The sequence below is a fragment of the Saccopteryx leptura genome, chromosome 2, assembly GCF_036850995.1.
Source record: "Saccopteryx leptura isolate mSacLep1 chromosome 2, mSacLep1_pri_phased_curated, whole genome shotgun sequence".
Lineage (NCBI taxonomy): Eukaryota > Metazoa > Chordata > Mammalia > Chiroptera > Emballonuridae > Saccopteryx > Saccopteryx leptura.
In genome coordinates, this window is record NC_089504.1 from 48,735,943 (window position 1) to 48,757,924 (window position 21,982).

Genomic DNA, 21,982 nt, shown 5'->3' on the forward strand with positions numbered 1-21,982 from the left:
TTTTGTTGAGTTCAGTAAACCGGTTGTTAAAATGGCACGTGTAATCAGGGTTCTCTCTAAAGTGGGCACCTGGGCAGCCGCCCAATATGGAAATCACTAATTTACATTCCTTTCTCTTTTTTAATGTTCATCTGCACAAGAGTGTATTCTAAGCACCCATAGTAATGTTTATTCCAACCACAGGTGAAAAAAATTGCAAGTGAGGACGCCAATCAAGAAGCAATATGGAAATATCTTAACAGTTTTATTGTTAGGTATTATTTAATATTTTTTTCATTAATCGCTTCTCAGCCTTTTGGCTAAGATCAAGTGTAATATTTTTTTCATTAATATTTTAAAACTCTTATATAACAATCTAGTTTTGTGTACTTCTTTTATTGTCCTTGTTTAAGTATTCAATACATGTAATTTTTTATTTTCCTTTATTGGGACCATTTTCTGGACCATTGGCTCCCATTCCAATTGTAAGGGTGACAAAAAAAATCTTTTCCATCCCATATCTTGGGTTCTCCATCTGGAACCCTAGCAATTAGACTAGCAAAAGACAGAGTAAAAAGAGAGCACAAACAGAAATTTATTATTTTATATTGTGCATACACATAGGAGTGCCCAGCAATGAGTAACCCCAAAGTATGGTTATATGGCTCATATAGCGTCTTAGGCTAAAGGTGAAAGGGCTGAGAGGATTTTGTGGGGAGGAGGCTTACTATGGGAAGGGGGCCAGAGAAAGTATGGTAAATAAGGGTTGTTTAGTCAAGTTTGTTAGGTGGATTTAAGTCGGTGCCTTCTCCATTGATAAGAGTTACTAAGAGGCCCTCTCAATCTTGAACAGGAGAGAAAGACATCTTTACAAATAAAATTTTTCTTTATAAATGTAAATACCTTTTACAAAAGGAAACCATATGCTCTATTTTTAGATCTGTTTCTGGTCTACAGGTTCTCAATGGCCTTTAGCTCAAAATAATCCATATGCCAAAAAAGCATATTTTAAGGTGCCATATTCTGGTATGCTTCACAGTGAAAAGAGCTTGTTTTGCTGTGTTAGCCCTCTTGGGCATCTTCATTAAACGCCTCCTATGGCTCTTTCATTGGTAGTGGCTAAATTGTCTACTTTGTTACCCCAATGTCATGATATCCACTTCCTGGAAAATAAATGACAACATCTTAACTACCATTTATATGTAATCTTACTGGACTCTACACCACAGGGTTAAAACATATTTCACCTAAGAAACTCAGATCATCAAAGAAAAAGTAATTAAAAATTAATTTAGGTACTTTCCTTTTATTTCCTGAAAACAGTGAAGGACATTCATAGCTCACAGCATAACTTTCTTTTCTTTCTTTTTTTTTTTTTGTTGTCTCTTAACTTCCTTCACACCACTCAGGTGCTCTAGACCAGTGGTCCCCAATCCCTGGACCGCAGACCAGTACTGGTCTGTGGGCCATTTGGTACCGGTCCACAGAGAAAGAATAAATAACTTACATTATTTCCATTTTATTTATATTTAAGTCCGAACAATGTTTTATTTTTTAAAAATGACCAGATTCCCTCTGTTGCATCTGTCTAAGACTCAATCTTGATGATGGTCTCATAAGTTCGACAATTATATTTAAAAATACCACAGTTTTTACGCCGGTCGCATAATTTTATTTTGTGCATTTATCTGTCCCACCCTAAAGGCCGGTCCGTGAAAATATTTTCTGACATTAAACCGGTCCGTGGCCCAAAAAAGGTTGGGGACCACTGATCTAGACTGACTTATTGGCAAACTCCTTAAAAAGGGCTTGCCCCCACCTACATCAAAAGCTTTCCCTTAATCCAAACCAGTGCATCCGTTCTTTTTCTATCTCTTGCTCTTACTTTTGTGTCTCACTCCTTTCTTTTATTCAGTATTACATAGACCTGAATTACTGCCCTGGCAATAGATGGCTGGCAATGAAGTGCAGAGCCTCCTCAGAAAGTTGGGGAAGAAACTGAGAAAGTGAAGGTGGGATCCTTTTTAGTGGGCAGGGGAAAAGAAGAGTTTGCATACTTCTGTGCTAATAATTTTTGTTCTTCTTTAATTAGAATAAGATTAGATATAGTTGACCTGGGGGAGTCTTGTACAATACATAGCCCTCTTTTTTTAAAAAAAGTTGATATATTATTAACATGTAACAATATATTAGTTTTAAGTGTACAACATAAAAATCTAGTGTTTGTACATATTGTAAAATAAGCACCACAATCAATCTGGTTAACATCTGTCACCAAACACACCTACAAAATTTATTCTTGCCGTGAGAAATTTTAAGACCTATTTTCTTAGCAACTTTCAAATGTGCAATACAATATTATTTAAACTATAGTAGGCATGCCATATATTACATCTGTATCTAGTCTTCCTTCAAGGGTGAATTGCACAAGTTCCTTATTCAGTCCCTTTACTCACTACTCCTCTTTCTACTACCTATGTCCCTCATCTACAGCTTTAGGCCGAGGTCCATCTCTTAGTCCTGAAATAAACTATTGTTAATTCTTTTGAGTTGTTGGGATAGCAACTCTGTTACCTGGACACTTGGAATAATTTTAATCAAAAGCTTTGAAAAGTATTAATAGCAACTCAGATTCTTTCAAATTTATCAAATCTCTTTTTCTCTATTACAAAAGAGAAAAATTCTTGTTGCAATAATTTTGAGATGGTATTCTTACACCCCTAGGCATATTTACCATTGGCCTCAGATATGTGAATTACTTTCATGTGGCTTTTAAGAAAGGAATATAGAGCTCAAAATAGCAAAAGCACATTTGAAATAGTTGTGGAAATTGAGAATATACAATATTGGGAATGTTGGAAGTAGATTTTTTTTTTAAATTTTCAATAGACTTACTGGATCAGAAGCATCCCCTCCCCCCTTGACAGGAAACTATGGTTTGCAGGAACACACTGGTTTAATAAAATTGGCCTTCTTCCTTCCACTAAAAGTTTACCTGCGAGAGCCCCGAACATAATAAAATCAGATTATGAAGGCAATCATATTTACTTGTAATAAATCAAATCTTGCAGACATCAGTTAAGTCTCCCTACTGTACTGGGACAATATCATGCGTGCATACATCAATACCTGAGGTGTCAGAAATATATTTCATAAGTTCAGAAAAATTGCACATACACTTGCAGCACCATTATGAGCAGTGAATTTGTAATGTGAACATTATGATGTATAAAGTGGCTTTGTTCCTACATTTAATAAGCAACGCATGTCAAGCCCGCAAACATAATGGAATTTGCTGGTGATTTCTTACCATTAAATGTAGGTTATTGTTTTCAGAAAAAAAAGAGAGAACTTTTTCATGCCTTGCTAACATTACCCATCTCTAAGCACACCACCTCCTTCCATATAGTATAGCCTCTTTAAATTAGAAAATAAATAAATAAATAAATAAATAAATAAATAAATAAATAAATAAATCTAGACCCCGCCACTGCAACATTAAATTAAGCTGGACTGAAATAGCTATTGTTCCTAATCTTCATCTAGAAGTAGCTGCTTTGAAAATGTATATCTTTCCTTTTTAATGACACCTTTCCAAATTATAGCAGTCCAAAAATGCATTGTCTTCTGTAGAAAGGTCCCAAAACAATATGTCATTTTCAGAATGGATTCATGAAACTTTTATGGCTCTTTCCTCCAACCCAATAGTTCAAATTGTTAGCTTATTTATAAAGGAGTATAAAATGGAGTTTGAATTGAAAGAGTTAATAAATTTAACAGAGACAATTTGGGAGGAGCTGGCACTTGTGTATATTTGTTTTGAGTATCTTTTAATAATTTAATAGGTTTATTATAAAAAAAGAGTCTCTGCCCTTCTTTTGAGAATCTTTAAAAAACTGGTTAATGAGTCATAAAAATAATATTAGTCTATATCCTTTCTTTTATTTTTTTTTTTCAAATAATATTTTCTCAACATTTTAAATTTGTGAGGTCTTGCTGCATTAGGACATTAGTGTGTATTTTCTTTTTGGAGGGGGAATGGTTAGAGAAGTTGGAGGGTCTAGGAGGGGCAGCAATAAAATTGATGTCTGTGCAGAGCCCATGTGTGATGCAGGAGACTAGTGCACTTCAGATATACTTAATGATGCTGGAAATGTGGACCCTACTGGACAAAAGCAACATCAATCAGCCAATTCAATGCTTTATATCTTATCTCTAGTAATGGCATCTGGAAAGATTTCAGATATTCCTCAGGAGTTTCTTTTTCACTCTTTTCCACATCTTTTCATTGTTCTGTTCTTTTCTGTGCCATTTTGTTTTTATTAGAGGACATCCGAGGTGCCTTGTTTTTTTTTTTTTGTTTGTTTGTTTGTATTTTTCTGAAGCTGGAAATGGGAAGGCAGTCAGACAGACTCCCACATGCGCCCGACTGGGATCCACCCCGCACACTCACCAGGGGACGACGCTCTGCCCACCAGGGGGCGTCGCTCTGTCGCGACCAGAGCCACTCTAGCGCCTGGGGCAGAGGCCATGGAGCCATCCTCAGCGCCCGGGCCATCCCTGCTCCAACGGAGCCTTGGCTGTGGGAGGGGAAGAGAGAGACAGAGAGGAAGGAGAGGAGGAGGGGTAGAGAAGCAGATGGGCGCTTCTCCTGTGTGCCCTGCCCGGGAATCAAACCCGGGACTTCCGCACGCCAGGCCAACGCTCCACCGAGGTGCCTTGTTTCAAGCATTTGGTAAACTAAAATGTTTGATGAAGTCTCTATTTTCATGGGGCTTAGAAGATAAAGAGACAGGGACAGTACATGAAGAGGCCATTGACAATAGAAGATCCTAGTACATGTTCAAGTGAGACAACAGAGATGATTTATGAGAGGTGGGAGCGCCCTGAACTAAGTGGGGGGTGAAAGCAGGGACTGTGAAGAGGGGTGGGTTTTGTATTTAGGGAGAATACAGACAGAGGGAAGAAAGGCCTGGAAACATCCTTCCCACTTTTTTGGTCAGAAGGAAATTCATTCGCATTTAATTTTGCTTTTTAAATTCTGCCCAAAGAAATTTCAAGCGCTTCCTTTGAAAAAGTTCAGCATGTTTACTTAAAACAGAGTATTTTCAGATAGAACATTTGCCCCTTTCTGATGTCTTAAAAATAAGCATTTTTATTCACAATTGATCTCAGAAATGCTACTTCAAAAACCACCCACATTGTTCCTTCAACTGTATTTAAAGAGTTCCATGTCTTATTGTTCATAAGACTAACATCAGACAAACAGTAGGAAAGCAAAGTTCAGTACTATAGAGAACTGAAAACATCTATTTTGTTGCTTTCAAAGTTAAGGAAAAAGACAGAAGAAGAGAGGCATACAGAAGAGAAGGAGGAGGAGATAAGCTCATGTTGCTTGGACCCTCACACCCAGTTTTGTGCCCAATTCCTCTCATATGTTTCCTCATGTCAACCACACAATGACCCTTGAAGCAACTGTTAAAACTATCCCTATAATTATGAACTAGGAATACAATACAATAATATTAAAAAATTTTCCCAAGATTTCACACTACAAGGGGTAAAACTGTGTTTGAAACTCAAGTGCATTTGTTCCAAAGTTGGTATGATTATCTACTGCAGTTACTCTCTTGCTAGTAAGAAGATCAAGAAGGGCAATTGTCTGATATTTTAATTTGTTTTTGAATGAACCTAATTCAGCTAAACATAAATTTAAGATCTAAAGGCTTGATGGGCTTCAAATTCTTTTCTTATTGTCCTATAGTTGGTGCAAAAGCAAAGTAAACCAGTGAATTTAATTTTCAGTTATTCAGCTAAAACTTTTTAGGTGATTGATATTATTTTTTATTAGTAGTTAAGATTAATACACCAGCCTGACTAGGTGGTGGTGCAGTGGATAGAGCATCGAACTGGGATGCGGAAGGACCCAGGTTTGAGACCCCGAGGTCGCCAGCTTGAGCGTGGGCTCATCTGGTTTGAGCAAAAGCTCACCAGCTTGGACTGAAGGTTGCTGGCTTGAGCAAGGGGTTACTCAGTCTGCTGAAGGCCCGCGGTCAAGGCACATATGAGAAAGCAATCAATGAACAACTAAGGTGTCGCAACGAAAAACTGATGATTGATGCTTCTCATCTCTCTCCGTTCCTGTCTGTCTGTCCCTGTCTATTCCTCTCTCTGACTCTCTCTCTCTGTCCCTGAAAAAAAAAAAGATTAATACACCATTTGGTAGTAAAATGTCTTGCCTGTGTCTGAATTGATGGGTACAGCATACATACTTGAGGATAACTTCTTTAATTGTCACTCTTATTATCAAATGTCGAACAGTGAGCATATAAACTCTTTAGTCTGTTAGCTTGGTTACATGTCAACACGGCTAGACTGTATCCCAGTTCCCAGAGTTCTCTTTCCTGTATGTTTCTGGCTAAGATGAGTCACCAGGGAGATTCTTCTATGAGATTTGGGGGCAGAACCAAAATTGCAGGCACTTTGTAACTCACACATTTTTGTTTCTCTGTGGGCTCACTTCCTGACTGTGGGGCAGCAGACAGGCTGGCAAATGCCCCACCATTCCTTGGACCCTCCAGCTCCTCTGACTCCTGTCCTAGGTGAGTGTTTAGCTCCATGATGAAGTTTACCATCATCTCCTGCAGGATTTCCACAACATTAAAGTCAGAGGCAGGGTAAACTGATGTGGTTTCAGGCCATCCCTGTGGGTTCCAGCTCATGCTTGGGGACCCCAGCTTGTCCTTCTCTGTCCCACTGTAATGGATTGGACTATGCCCCTCTTCCAACTCCCAGAACAATGTATTAAATTCCTTATGCCCAGACCTCAGAATATGACCTTATTTGGAAATGAGGTCTTTATAGAAGTAATCAAGTCAAAAAGGGGTCATTAAGGTGGGTTCTAACCCAGTATGACTGGTGTCCTTATTCAAAGAGTAAATTTGAACACAGACATGCACAAAAAGAAGACTATGAGAAGAAACACAAGGGGAAGATAGAGAATTGAAATGACACATCAAAGCCAACAAATGTCAAAGATTGCCGGCAAACTCCAAGAAGTTCCCAAGAAGGTACAAAGCATGACACCTTGATTTCAGACTTTCAACTTCTAGAAGTATGAGACATTAAGTTCTGGTTATTGTAAGCCACCCAGTTTGTGATACTTGGTTAAGGGCAGCCCTGTGGACCCCAAACTTCAGGCTCAGAAGCAAGTACAGCTAATTGTCTTACAAAGAAGATTTAATCAACTCCCTCAGTCATGTAACATCTAGTCCTGGCCACAAGTCCTTGAGAGTTCTTTTTCTCTGACTGAGCCCTAACTGATGGGCAGACATTAGTACAGGGGTCTCAAACTCATGGCCCACGGGCCGCATGTGGCTCGCCGAACAATTTTGTGCGGCCCACAGACTAATCCACGAAGTTCAAAATATTTTGGATAAAATTAAGTAAGCCTAGGGGCCTACTTGTATTTTTCATTTCTCTAGCATCCTAGCTAGATATTAGCTTAGTTAACAGCAGTTGTGATGCGAACTACAGTTTCTGGTCGTTTTGTGACACTGAGTAAACTGCATGTATGATTGTGCTTGTTGTACTGATTTTTTTTGTTTTCAACTGCAGTGAGAAAAGTGTTGCGTAACAGTTGCCTTTTGTAGCCTAGTGCGGCCCAACAGCTGTGATCTTGCTCTGCGGCCCACATGCTGAGTTGAGTTTGAGACCCCTGGTTTAGAAAGTACCACAAAGCTTCAAGGATAGTTACACGGTTGATAATTAAAGGGGAACAAGAAGAAGAATGCTACTGTGACGTTAACAAACAGAATAAACCTGAATCTTAATCGGTGAAAAAAAGCTGATAGCTTATAACATAAGTTCTTTTCCTCTAACACAGGCTATGCTATTAAGTTTGTTAGTTTATTGATGGTGTCTGTGTTAACTAATCACATTAGTGAGAACTCCCTGCATTTTCACATATTTAACAGCAATAATGTTTATTTTCACCAAGTCACCAAACAAGCACTGAACAATTTATGTTTTTTCAAAGAAGTTGACTACAAATTCAGGGAATACGGTCCCATGTATTACTTTTTACAATTTAATTATCATTTATTAATATTGTAACTTTCTTTGAAAAAATATCACTATTTGGTAGATATTAGACTTTATTAAAAGTCTACCAGTATCCTTCTGAGTAAAGAGATAGCACAATTAATTATCACTGCTTTCAACATCATCCAAGCCCAGCCCTGATCAGCAGGAGAGCTTAGAGTACACAGGTGGTTGTTCAGTTCCCCAGCTAATGTACTATTTCCTCATGAAAAGACCGAATGTCCATTGCAGTTGCTGATTTCTTTGGATTTTTTTAAAAATTGAAATTATTACAATAATTATTTGTCCTTATGATTCCAAATTATTTTGGATCTAAGCAGAGGAAAATTTATTTGTTACATAACCATAATTTTTAGCCAAAAGGAAATGCATTCAAGTTACTTTTCTCCAGTAACAAAAGTATTTTAATATCTTAAAAAATTTGCCTTTGAATCATCAGCATGATATTTTTATACTGCAAGGTGTCATCTTGTAAGTTCTCATTTATTTTTGTTTAATTTCCTCTTTTAAAGATTTTGATCAGATATTCAGGAAGCTACTTGAGACTGAACAATTTGAAATGTATTTTATAACTAGGCTTGGTGGAACTAAGATTTAGTGGTCATCCTTTAAACACTGCTGTACTGCCTTTAATCAGGTCATCAGTTGAGCTATAAACTCTTAGATGTTACTAGCCCAGCCTCAAGTAGATTTGTGATTTAATATGTTTTCCAAGGTAGAACACAAGAACGAATTTAGTCAGCACATGCTCACAGTATCTAATGGCTTTAAGGTTGGTTCTGGTGTTGCTTCTTCATTTGACACCATATAATTTATTTATATTAGCATGGAGAACCTTGATACAGAATATTCATCATTTTGTCAAACCCCACTTCCCTTCTATATCCTGTTCTGCATGCTGCAAGCAATATAATTATATTCAGTTTAGCACTTGACAATCTCTTGTGAAGAGGTCCTATATAAAGGGTGTTTTTTTTTAAATAGTCTGTGATGTTTCAGTTGTCTCTTTTAAAGCATTAAGATAGAGGGAAAAGTAATAAAAGCTCATTCTACAAGAGATCTTTGACAGAGTGACAATTATTTATTATTATTAGATTATTAATCATTAGATTATTTTAACCCCTATGTTAATTAACATACATGCTTGGATAGTCAAAATGGTGAGCTTAAAGTTAGATGCAGAGGGTGAAATAATTATGGTTGTTAGAATAAAACATTTCTGGTTTGGAGAAGCACAGATATTTTTGCAGAGAAAGTAAGAGGGAAATGATCTCATATCTTTTTTCTCATGTTGCTCTGTCCGTGAAAGGAAGAACCTTGAATAAGTCAATGAGAGGAATGTTGGGAGCAAAGTCAGTCAGTTATCCCTAGAGGGGAGAAGGAGGGAGGGGAAGAGGAGAGAGTAGGAGTTGAAGGAGTCTGAGAAGGATTCATATATCAGTAAACCAACAAGTATTAGAGAGTGTTTTACTTGTATATATTATCAAGCTGTTTATTTGCAACCAAGTAATTAATTACTTTATTTACCAAAGCAGCTCAGAATAGAAGTACCAGGTAGAACTGGCGATATAACAGAAAAATGAAATTAGTAAATTAAGAGCTAAAACCAAAATGAGTGTTGCATGTGTTTGAGTGCTAATATGTTAATTTGGAGTGCTAATATGTAGGTGTTTGTATTTCTCTTTTTTATTTTATTTTTTTTTGTGACAGAGACAGAGAGAAGGACAGATGGGGACAGACAGGCAGGAAGGGAGAGAGATGAGAAGCATCAATTCTTTGTTGCAGCACCTTAGTTGTTCATTGATTGTTTTCTCATATGTGCCTTGATAGGGGGAGGGGCTACAGCAGAGCAAGTGATCCTTTGCTCAAGCCAGCAACCTTGGGATCAAGCCAGCAACCATGGGGTCATGTCTATGATACCACACTCAAGCCAGTACCCCCATGCTCAAGCTTGTGAGCCCACCCTCAAGCTGACAACCTCTAGGTTTCCAACCTGGGTCCTCTGCATCCCAGTCTGACACTCTATCCACTGCGCCACCACCTAGTCAGGCCATACTTCTTTTAATGAGGTTCTGTATGTATAATTTCTTAAGGCTTGTTAAACTAAGTTATAATGAACATATCAGCTAATAAAATATATTTACTGTAACAAAAAGGTGACAGTGTCAGGATCATTGATGTGAAAGTACATAATCAAATTGATTCGTTTTCAGAAAGCCTGGCTCCTGGCTTTCTGAAATAAATTCATCATGATTTATTTATTTAGTCATAGTATTTACTTATGCTATCTTTACTTATGCTATTCTGCCATCAGAATTTTTTTCACCTTGGGCAAGTGATTATTAAAAGATCATTATTTCTGTATCTGTAAAACAGAGAATTTGGAGTGGACTAGTAACTTTAAAACTTGGTTTTCAGCTTTGAAACAATTTCTTCAAGTAGAAACCTTACCTGGAAACCCAGTGTGCAAATCCAAAGCTGCTCTTCTTGAAGATGAAGTGGGAAGAGAGCCGTCCCTGCCCTCACTACACCCTGAGGGTCAAACAGCCTGGGGCAGCCTCTGTTAGAACTGTGGGCATCAGAAAGTAAACCATTTCCCAGATGCTATTTTTGGAATGATCAAACATCCTACCTTCCCGGAGCCCTTGGTGTGCTTATTTCCCCTTATCGGTCTGGAATTCCCCATGATCTGATTTGGGGACCTGCCATATGGAATTATGCTGGTTTTCTTTCCCTTTAGTTCCTCTCTTTGGTCAGGTTTTGAATTTCCTTTTCTCTTGTAATTGGCTGTCTCCCATTATTATTAAAACGGTCTCTTATGCCACATTAACACATCAGCTTCCCTTGGCAAATCCATTTTTCTCAGGGAATCCTGTGGTTTGGATTATAGTTACACAGCCTGGAGGAAACCTTCCCTCCCCAACTGACATCAACCTGTCTCTCTTCAATATCCTACAAAGTTCAGGCTAACCTCCATTCTGAGCATGTGCTAATGTTTTACAATGTCAAATGCTTTGCATATAGTTGGGCTACAGGGTTAGTTTATGAAATAATTAATGATGAGTTTATTTAGTCATAGTATTTACTTATGCTATCAACTGGAACAAACTATTTCTCTTGAGGTTGCCATTATTTTAGTCATAACTACCAGTTGGGGATTAAATAAAAATTAGAATGGCATTTTGCAAGTATATGTGATTCACAGATTTATGCTTTTAATTTACTTTTTTGAATTACAGAATACATGAGTGTGGTCTCAAATGTCTTGAGGCTTCGTGAGGCTCATAACAAAAAACAGCATTTCCAGTTTCACTTCTCCCTGTTCCTGATTCTTATCTCTGGCAGGTTAATCCCCTCGCATTTTCTTCTCATAATTGCCACCATATTTCTAAATAATATTTTTATTTCTAAAATTTTGTTTAGATATTAGCTATTGACCAGTGACCAACCCCACTACCTTGAAAAGAACACATCCATTTCTCTCAAACTCCTATAACAATTTACTTGAATCAATTGTCCATGCTTATATGGTTATGGCTCCATGAATGATATTTATAGTTAAAGCATGTAAAGCACAATGATTATATTTCTAGGTAATAGTACTTTTTGCTTTCCCTGGAATTAGTAATTGCTCTTTTATTTTCTGTTTCCTAAGTACTCTTTAGTCACAGACTCTCTTTAGAAGTGTAATTTTTCACCTAAATATCTCAAAAGCATCAGGTAATCAACTAGTTTTGTTTGTTTCCCTTGGGATATATTCATACTCTTGCTCTAATTTGGTCTTTTTTGGTCTCTTGTCCTGGTATATAGCCACAGTTCTAGGATTTTACTTTATTGTCTTGAGTTTGGGATTTTATTTTATTGTATCTTCTGTTCCTTGAATCACATGTTTTCTTCTTTCTTGATTTATTGTCTTATTTTGGTTGTGGCACATTCTTTAGTGGATTTCTAATGAAAATGGAGAAACTACATTTCTTAAGAATTTGCATATCTGAAAATGTTTTTTTTTTATACCCTTACATTTTGTTGATAGTTTGACTCCATGAGTTTTCTATGCTGAAAACAATTTTCCCTCTGAATTTCAAAGGCATTTCATCATTGTCTTCTATCTTTCAGTTTTGCTTTTGAGAGATTCAGCGTCATATTGATTACTAATCTTTTATGATATGTTTCATTTTTCACCTCTTTGGACATATTTTGCCACAGTATTCTGTAAACTTAGGATAATATGTTGAATGAATGGCCACTTTCAATCTGAGGATTTATAGCCTTCAATTCTGAAATATTTGAGAATGATTATTTTTATTTAATCATTTCTTTCCTTCTGCTTTTTTGTTTATTTTCTCATCCTAGGAGTTCTATTATTTAGATTGTGAACCTTCTGTACAGATCCTTTCATTTATTTATGTTGCATCTCTCCTTTCCCATTTCTTCTGTTGTTTGCTTTATTTTGTTTTGCTTTCAGGTTGAAGAAATAACCCTGGAATTACCTTATTTTCCATAAGTCTTAATGTATTTTTTATTTATCTTATCTATTATTAATTTCAATAGTACTTTTTAAATTTTCTGAGTGTTCCTTCAAGAAAACAGTATTTTTTTTATTATTGTAATAGCTTCTCTTATCTCTCTAAAGATAGCAACCATATTTTACAATATAAATTTTTCTTCTGTTAGTGTTGTGATTCCTCAGTGTTTCCTCTTATTCTATGCTTATTTTAATCCTTGTGTTTCTAAGAAGCTTTTCTCAAATCTCTGGTGATGCTTAGGTTTCATTTATATTTGAGGCACTATAGGCTTGATTGGAAGCTCTATGCCCATGATCAAGACTTGTCAGGTAAGGCAACAGGAACTATGTGTTTAATTGGGAGATTCCCAACTATTCTTTCAATTTCTTCTGAGAAGGATCTGTCAATCTCCTGCCTGAGGTTATAAACTTGACTACCAATATTATCTGTGCCTGGTGCCGGAAAGGGGCTGGTAGCATCACTGTTTTCCATGTAACATTCACTTAGTCTCCTGTTTTCAGCTGTACTTGGTGTCACCAAGTAGTCCCTCTGGTTGAATCTTCCTGAGAGTGTACTTCCAATAATTCAGTCTTTGGCTGGGGTGGAGGAGGGATACATGCTTGGTTTTGGGAATTAAGGGGAGTTGATTTAGGCTAAACTGGCTACATTATTTGCAGGACTCAGTGCAAAAATAAAGTGTGAAGCCACTTGCTCAAAAATTATTATGAATTTCATGATAGTAACAGGGGAGCATTAAACTGCATGGGACCCTATGCATGTGCACAGGTTGCATGCCCATGGAGCCACTCCTGGATGTAGGTGTTTGACTACCTCTTACATAAACTTTAAAGTAATTTTCCTATTTCCAGTCCTGCCTGCACTCCCATTCTTCAGAGGCACCCAGGCCTCCATGCCTAAGTTCATGCTTCTATGGTAAAACTGAGTTTGCTTCTTGGTTTTTCTTTCTTTCCCTAAGGATTTCTTTTCACAGCAATTTATTTTCATGTTGATTTAGTCATCCTTCTGCATTTGAAATTGTAAAATTGTGTTGACATCTTTCATATGTTGTCCTCAACTCTTGTTCTATCTGTCTTTATGGGTGTTTGTGTTTTTATCACAAACCTATTTTCTCTTTTTGTACTGTTGTTTTGGGAGAAAGTTGAAATCAGTCCTTGTCTTATATCTGCCATGTTTAATAGGAAATCTAAATTTTAGTTTTATATTCCTTATTCCATTTATTTTTTTTATTTCATGCATTTAATACTTATATAATATAAGAACAATAAAAGAGGTACACAAAAGTAAATTATGTGTTGAAAGTTCTAAAATATAAATGATATAATATTAATACCTGACAAAAAACAACAAAACTGTTATTCAAGATATTTCCATATTGCTTTTTTTAATAAATTTTTTATTACTAATTTTAATGGAGTAACAATAAATCAGGGTACATATGTTCAGAGAAAACATTTTAAAAAAAAAAAATAGATTCACTCTTTGTGTAAGGATCAAATTTTTCATTAGGTTACTAAATTATTATTTTAAAATATTTTAACAGAATACCTTAATCTTAAGAATAGTAATAAAAGCATTTAATAATAATGGCTAACTTGTTTTAATCATTAAGCCAAGTTAGTTTTTAGGATATACTTTCTATACTAAAGTACCCATGTTATTTAAACATACAAAAAAATTTACTGAGTAGCCTGACCTGTGGTGGAGCAGTGGATAAAGCATCGACCTGGAAATGCTGAGGTCGCCGGTTCGAAACCCTGTGCTTGCCTGGTCAAGGCACATATGGGAGTTGATGCTTCCAGCTCCTCCCCCCTTCTCTCTCTTTGTCTCTCTCTCTCTCCCCCTCTCTCTCCTATCTAAAAATGAATAAATAAAATTAAAAAAAATTTACTGAGTACCTCCTACAGGCTAGGTACTGCTCTGAATGTTTGATTATATTACATAGTTGTAAAATATAATTGAATGTGGTAGGCTTGAACTAGGAGGGACCTTGAAGAAAACTAAGTTAGATTTTCTCATTTTAAATAGGATAAAAATTAAACCCAGAGAGATTACTACATTATGAACTTCTTAAGAAATTGTTAGCTACCTATTAACCATCAGTAAATTGATGATATATAGCATGTGTTTCTTAAGTGTTTTAAAAGATAAAACAAAACTTAAAATATTAAATAGTAGATGGCATAATCTCTCTCTCTCTCTCTCTTTAATGAGAGGAGGGGAGAAAGACAGAATCCTGCATGCACCCTGACTGGGATTCACCTGGCAAACCCACTAGGGGGCGATGCTCAAATCAATTGAGCTATCACCAGCCCGTGGGCCAGTGCTCAAACTAGGAAGGGAAAAGAGAGAGAAGGGGGAGAGAAGCAAATGGTCACCTCTCTTCTATGCCCTAACCGAGGATCAAACCCAGGATGTCCAAATGCAGGGCTGATGCTCTATCCACTGAGCCAAATGGCCAGGGCCAACATACATCTTATTTGTTATAAAAACTCTGATACAGGTAATATATAAAAATGTGAAGTTCTCAGACATTTTGAACATTAAAAAAAGCAAACAATTTTAAAAGATTAAAACTTAGAAGAAAAAGTATAATTTATTCTCTACAAATGAATCAAATAAAGGCTGTTCACCAATAATCTAAAAATCTTTGCTTTAGCAAAGAACACACCATTGACAGCATCTCCTAATGTAACTCACCTAGGGCAGCAGTAGTACCCAGCATGTGCCCTTGGTCAGGAGGTCTTGGAAAGACTTAAGAACGAAACTAGGGCTTATTCACTGCTAATGAAGATCGAGGCTTTTAAAACAGCACAACCAGTTTCACAGGGTCCTTATATTTTGTGTTGATTACAGTTCATTGCCAGGATTTAGCCAGGTGTCCAGCTGCAGTACCTTTCAATGGGGTGTCCTCGGGAGAACAGGTGGAAATAAATGTTCAGTTTCTCTCTTGTCAGTGCCTTCTTGCCAATAAAGTGGCTCTAAGAGGCAAAAATTAGAACTCCTAGAATCTCTTAAAAGCAAAAAGCAATTAATAATATTTAGAATCATTTACAATCCTTTTGTACCTGTTACCTCACTAAATAATGACAGGAAAGTTGACAAAATTGACTAAATATCTGTGTTGCACCAGGAAGTATGCTAAATGCCTACATTGTTCTACTTGAAACTTACATTAATGATCCTGCAATGTACGGGCTTATAGATGTAGGAATTAAGTCTCAAATATATTAAATAACTTACTCATAATCAAAGTAGAAGTGAGGGAGTCAGATTTTTGAACTCAGTTTTCTCATATTTCAAAGCTCATGTTTCAGTCTAGCATACAGAGATCATCCTTATTAGATTACATTAATTGGTACGTTTGATAACTTTTTTGCTGTTTATATTACTGCCTAATTGATTACCAGGTTATAAAAAAAAGTGAGATGAGGAAAGTAATATTATGAGTAAAGGGGGTTTCTCAAACAGTGCTGTATGAAAATGACTAAGAACTCTATTTAAAGACAGTCACAGGCCCCTCTGACTCCTGTGGCTTACATCTGTCTTCTGATCGCGCACCATCAAATATGATACAATAAAGGTGTGCATTTAATATAGCATATAATAAAACCATATCATAGACCGTTCTTAATTTTCTCTACTCATCAGTTGTTCTCCCCAAAACTAAATTAAACTAAAATAAACTCTGCATTCTTACTGCAGGAAGTAGCATTATCCCCTGAAAAGCATCATATATTCAATACAACACAACTGCTGAGAGAAACACTGTATGTGCATTTTAAGATGGCTCTGTTTATTCAAAAGCATATAAAAATTTTAGAAGCTTAAAAACATCTTGCTTCTTGGTAGAAACTGCTGACAAAATAACTGTGCCTTCCAATCCAGCAGAAGTTACAAAATTTATCAAAGAAATTCCTAAAACATAAGATGGTCGTTGATAAGAAGTAAGGAGAAAATTGAGTGTAAATTAGTTTTTTCTTTTCCTTCCTTTTTTGCTTTAATTCCCCAAGAGAATATTCTCTTGTTTAGAAAAATTTTAAAGTTAATCACGAGAGAACCTAGTTTGTTAGAGATATGTGCCTGCTGTTCTGACTCTGATTCATTTTCTCTAATTACAATAAAGAATAAAAACATATATATTTAGAGCAAAGAAAAAGCATATGGACTACAAATTTACCTAAGAGGAAAGAAGGGAGGAAGGAAGGAAGAAAGGAAGGAAGGAAGGAAGGAAGGAAGGAAGGAAGGAAGGAAGGAAAGGAGAAAGGAAAAGAGGGAGGGAGAGAGGAAGGAAGAGAAGGAGGGGGGAGGAGGGAAGGAAGGAAGGAAGGAAAGGAGAAAGGAAAAGAGGGAGGGAGAGAGGAAGAAAGGGAAGGAGGAAGGAAGGGAGAAAGGAGAGGAGTGGGGGAGAAAGGAGAGAAAAGAGGGAGAAAGGAGAGGAGGGAAGGAGGGAGTGAGAGAAGGAGGGAGGGAGTGAAGGAAGGAGGGAGGAAGAAGAAAGGATTTTTGTACACTGGTATCAGCGGAATACTATATATGCAGAACTAAGGCAGCCATGTGAACTTCAGGGAAGCTAGAGCACTTCCCTGAAGCAGAGAAAAGAGTCCTTGGTGGGCCTTAAAACTGGTTATCCACCTGCAAGACAGTTCTTCACCTGATGGCAGAAGATAAGAGAGTCCTGGCCCAGAGACAAAGGAGTTTCTTATTCATTGCCCAGCAAGCATGATTCTGTTTGTCTACCAAGTCCTACCAAGGTGATATGGAGAGTTCTAGGTAGACACTGTATACACAGTGAATGTACATTATAGCTGAAGAAAGTTGGGCTTAGGAAACCTTTAAATTATGTAGTGAGCAAACCCGGCTGACCTTTGCTCCATCAGGGGACATTATATTAATTATACTGGGCCGTATGCAAACCTACTCTCTGCTCCAAAGAAGACTCTTTCTCCATCTTTCAAGGTCGTTAGTGACACAGACATTCTTGGAAAGACAGTCCAGAACAAAGAAACATACAGGACATGTAAAAATTATGAAAGATCCAAGAAAACTTATCTTCTGAAGAAAACATAGGGATGCTATACTAAATAGCATTACCTTGGATCAGTAATCCATTGCCAGGAAGAGCACAGCTCAGAAATTTGGCCATTTGTTAGCTGCACCTTCTCAACTGTTCTGTCATGTGTAAACAATGTACAAAATGAAGATCAGAGTAGGAAAGACTCCTCTCTGCCTTGCTTCTTATGGCTCAATAATTAGTAATCTAATTAGCAACAGGATTCTCAAGTTCAAGTTAGATAAAATATTTTGATTGGACTTCATTCTTCCTCAAGTCTGGATGAAGTTCATTTCCCTAAATTTTGGATATCATATATAGAGTAAGCGATTTGACTGGAAGATCCTTGAGATCCATTCTGGTTGTATATGTGATGTATATAAGTGTGTTATATGTATATGGTTATCTTGGAATTACAAAGTTAAATTTCCACAAAAGTATGCAGGTAGCCTAAATGTTGAGTGAGCCAAGTACGGACTATGACAGGGTTTCTCAAACTTGGCATCCTTGACCTTTGAGGCTGGATGACTTCATTTTGTTGGAGGCTATCCTGTGCATTGTTGGATGTTTAATGGTATCCCTGTCCTCAACTCAAGAATGCTAGAAGCACACTCCACCCCTAGCTGTGAGGATTGAAAGGTCTCCAGAGAATGGCAGATGTGCCCTGAGGGCAATGTCACCTTAGTTGAAGAACCGCAGGCTACAGAAACTGAAGCTCCCCTCCTCTCCAGCTATTTGTTGCAAGGTGGGAATACTGGCCCATTATTGCCAAAACTGAAAAATTTTCAACAGAAACCAGAATTCTAGCTATTTTTAAATCTCAAAGCAGAGTTTTCAAATGCTAGTATATGAATGCCTTTCCTACATTATTTCTAGAGTATGACTGTGATGAGAATGAGACAGTTGAGGGTTTTCAGGAACTTCTGAGTTGGACCAGCTCCAACATAGAAACACAAATTTTCGTATACGATAGGTCATTTTTGAGTACTGGCTAGAAGGCATGTCAGTGTTTAGAGGGTCAGAAGGATATGGGAAGAAATTATGGGGAGAAGAGTTGCCCAGGGAAAGAATAAGGTAAAATTACTGCTTTCAGACTGACACGTGTATCTTTTATGAACTGTCACTAGTTTCCTTGACCCTATATTGGCTGTCCAAGAACTATACTCATAGCAAATTGATTGATTGTTGCCATGGTGTTACCAGAGAGCCTCCCCACCATGTCCCGGCTTTCCATAAGAAAATCAGACTCAGAACAAAGACGTGCTATTCTTGCTCATCCATCAACCAACCATACGCCCCATTTTCTGGTTTGTCTACTTGAGAGATTAGATGCACAATCTACTAGAAATAAACATCTTTATAAAAACAGCAAGTCTGAAACATTTAACTCATTTGTACTAAGACATCTGATCTCTCCTTTACTATACTCTATCAAGTAAGTGTCTTTGAGTCAATTCTCGAGAAAACATTTTTTTATTTAAAAAAGACCCTTTAATAATAATACCACATGTATGGAAAATGGAGCAACAGAAAATCAATTCTGTAGATGATATTTTTGCATTTTAGATAAAAGTAGAAGAATGTATCAGGTCTACTAGGAATATAATAATTAAGAATTAAAGTTATTTTAGCATGTATTAATAGTAATTAATTATAATATATAGTAATTAAGTATAATGATTCTTTTTCACTTATAAGGAAAATAATTCAGAGTTATTCAAGGAACATAATAGTACGCTGCAATGAAAAGAACTGGCCAGAGAAAAGTGAGTGCTTTCAATTTCAGGGAGACTGACTGAAATAAAACTCCTACCAGTCATTCAGATCTTGCCTTGTATTCCAGAAATCATTTCACTGACTTGGAACCCCAGAAGTCCAGTTTTGACAAGACTAACTCTCTAAAGTGTGAGGAGACAGTAATAGCAGAGTCTAGCAGTTTAAAAGTTATATGCTTGGGAAATATTTCAAAGGGTGTTAGACTGAATAAAGAAGTCTACCGTCTTTATGATGCCAAAGACTCTAAACTTCACAACATGGTATCTTTGGTTGCCAAGGTGTGCATTTTATAATTCGGTGACCAAAAATGGTTTCGGTAAGCTTCACCCTCACAATTCTCCTTAGAAATAGATGGAATTTTAAGCACAAGTGTGAGATAGAGAAAGTTTTTCTCAGCTCTCCCAGGCCAACATCTCTCTTTATATCACCTACTGCACTTTCTACTACACCTCTAGTTGTCTCACATTTACCCCCAAATCCATTCTTAGGAAATGATTAGACCTTTAAAATTGAGGGTGTGTTTGAGTCAACATGTTGACGTATCAAGCAAGCCTTATCACTAACTATGGAATAAATGACTATTTATTGTTATAGAAATGTCAAGTATCAGCTCTGAGATGAAGAAATAGCCTGTCACGTAAGAAGAAATTCTATCTTTGGCCCTTAGAATCACAATACCTGGATGGCATAAAAAAGTTCCTAATGATAAAGAAACAATAGTTCTATTATGGTTGTGTCTATGTCAAACTCTTAAGTAGCTTGGCTTAGCTTAGGAAACATTCTGGATTTATCAGTAATATGGTTTAACTGGAATCCTTGGCTCTGAATGAAAGGAGTTATACACGTGAAAACAAGACAGCATTGGAGCACCCCAGAGGGTGTAAGCTTAGGCACGTGGCCAATGACTTACAGAAACTTTGAGTCCTATTAGCTGGCTACTATGTTTCATTCATTCTTCTTCTTTACCTTTATCTGAAGTTCTCAAGGACTTCCTGGAAAATTTCACCTGTGTTAGAAGTCTTTCCAAAATTGTGTTGGGAAAGTTGACCAATTGGGAACTGAGGGGTTTTTTTGTTTGTTGTTTTTTTGTTTGTTTTTCTTTTCCATCCAGGATCTAGAAGAACTTGTCCAACAAAGTGGAGTCAGAAAGAGAGTGGAAGTAAAAATAAAACTTGCTTGAAAATTACATCACATAGTTGCACCTTACTCAAAGTTAAGGTTACAGATAATGTTTTGATTCCTTTGCTATCCACCAGATCTGCATCAGCTTGGAAGGAAAAGAAAATACCCAGTTTTTCCAAATCTAATAGCTCTCACTTATGCATGCCCATAGTTGATACAAGGGAAACATTCCTTTACTTCTTGCCCTGAGAAACTTTAGAAGTGTGAGTCACCCATAGTGTTAGATTCCTTTGCTCAATATCAGATACTAACACCATTATTAAAATCTCTGCAATGCTTACCCGATAGGTCACATTTTAGTACTTCATCTACTTCTTTCTCAGTTAATCCACCAGATAGCTAACTGTTGGATCTATTAGGCTAGGAACAACACTGTAGTCCTCAAATGATTCCCATGAACTGCAGTTTATATGGCCCCTCTTCCAATGCCCTATAAATTGAGGAGTGTACAGGAATAAAGTACATGGTCACTTGAGCTTTTGTGAGGCTGAACAAACAGATTTTAATGCCTTTGTTTTGTAATGATGCACTTCTCCAAAAGAGGAAAGAATTCTGTGTGATGCATCAGCCTCTGGGAGAACCTCCCTGTAACTCCTTTCTAATGAAAGCACTCCTCAGTGACCTAGTATCCTAAGAATTTTCTCAGTCTAGGACTAGGTTATAGTCCAGAGGCTATTTGTAAGATCTAAGGCAATTTCTCTGAGTACAAGGGCAACTTTTATGTAGCTTAGGGCATTAACAAAATAATTTCAAATCTTCATTTTTTATTGATTATTTCCTGAAGGGCATGAATGTCCAGAAATCTTGACCAAGGTTAACATTAAGGCTAGAAGTTAGCTAGAAAAACTTCCTTTTATGCATCATTGCATATACTACTAAACTGGACAAGTCTAAGGGCTCCATTCTCGTATCAATGTATGTCCAGAGTCTTATGTGGCAACCTTGTATATGGTTCTGATGCCAAAGTATATGGTGTGTTTGTGTGTGTGTGTGTGTGTGTGTGTGTGTGTGTGTGTGTGTGTGTGTGTGTGTGTGTTGTATCCACTGAAGAAGGGCTTTGAGAAAGACCAAAGAGGAAAACATCTGGTTACTTACTAGAATATAAGCTCCCGGATGAAAGAGTTTTTGTCTTTTGTAGTCATTGATGTATCTTAAGCATTTAGACTTATTCCTGACACATAATAAACCCCCAATAAATATTTGTTGAATGCATAAACCACATATGTTTTATTTTCCATAATAGACAACTAAAAGTAATACTACCTGGTTACCATGTGAATCTTAAAAAAATATCTAATTTACTCTATATTATCTTAACAACAATAGAGTTTTTGAAAAAAAATTAACTTTAACAATAATTTATAAG

The 21,982-nt window shown here is 36.8% G+C and overlaps 1 pseudogene; it reads left to right on the top strand.

Annotated features, from left to right (window-relative positions):
- Nucleotides 1-279: 279 nt before the first annotated feature.
- Nucleotides 280-346, top strand: LOC136396308 (U2 spliceosomal RNA; annotated as a pseudogene).
- The last annotated feature ends 21,636 nt before the right edge of the window (nucleotides 347-21,982 follow it).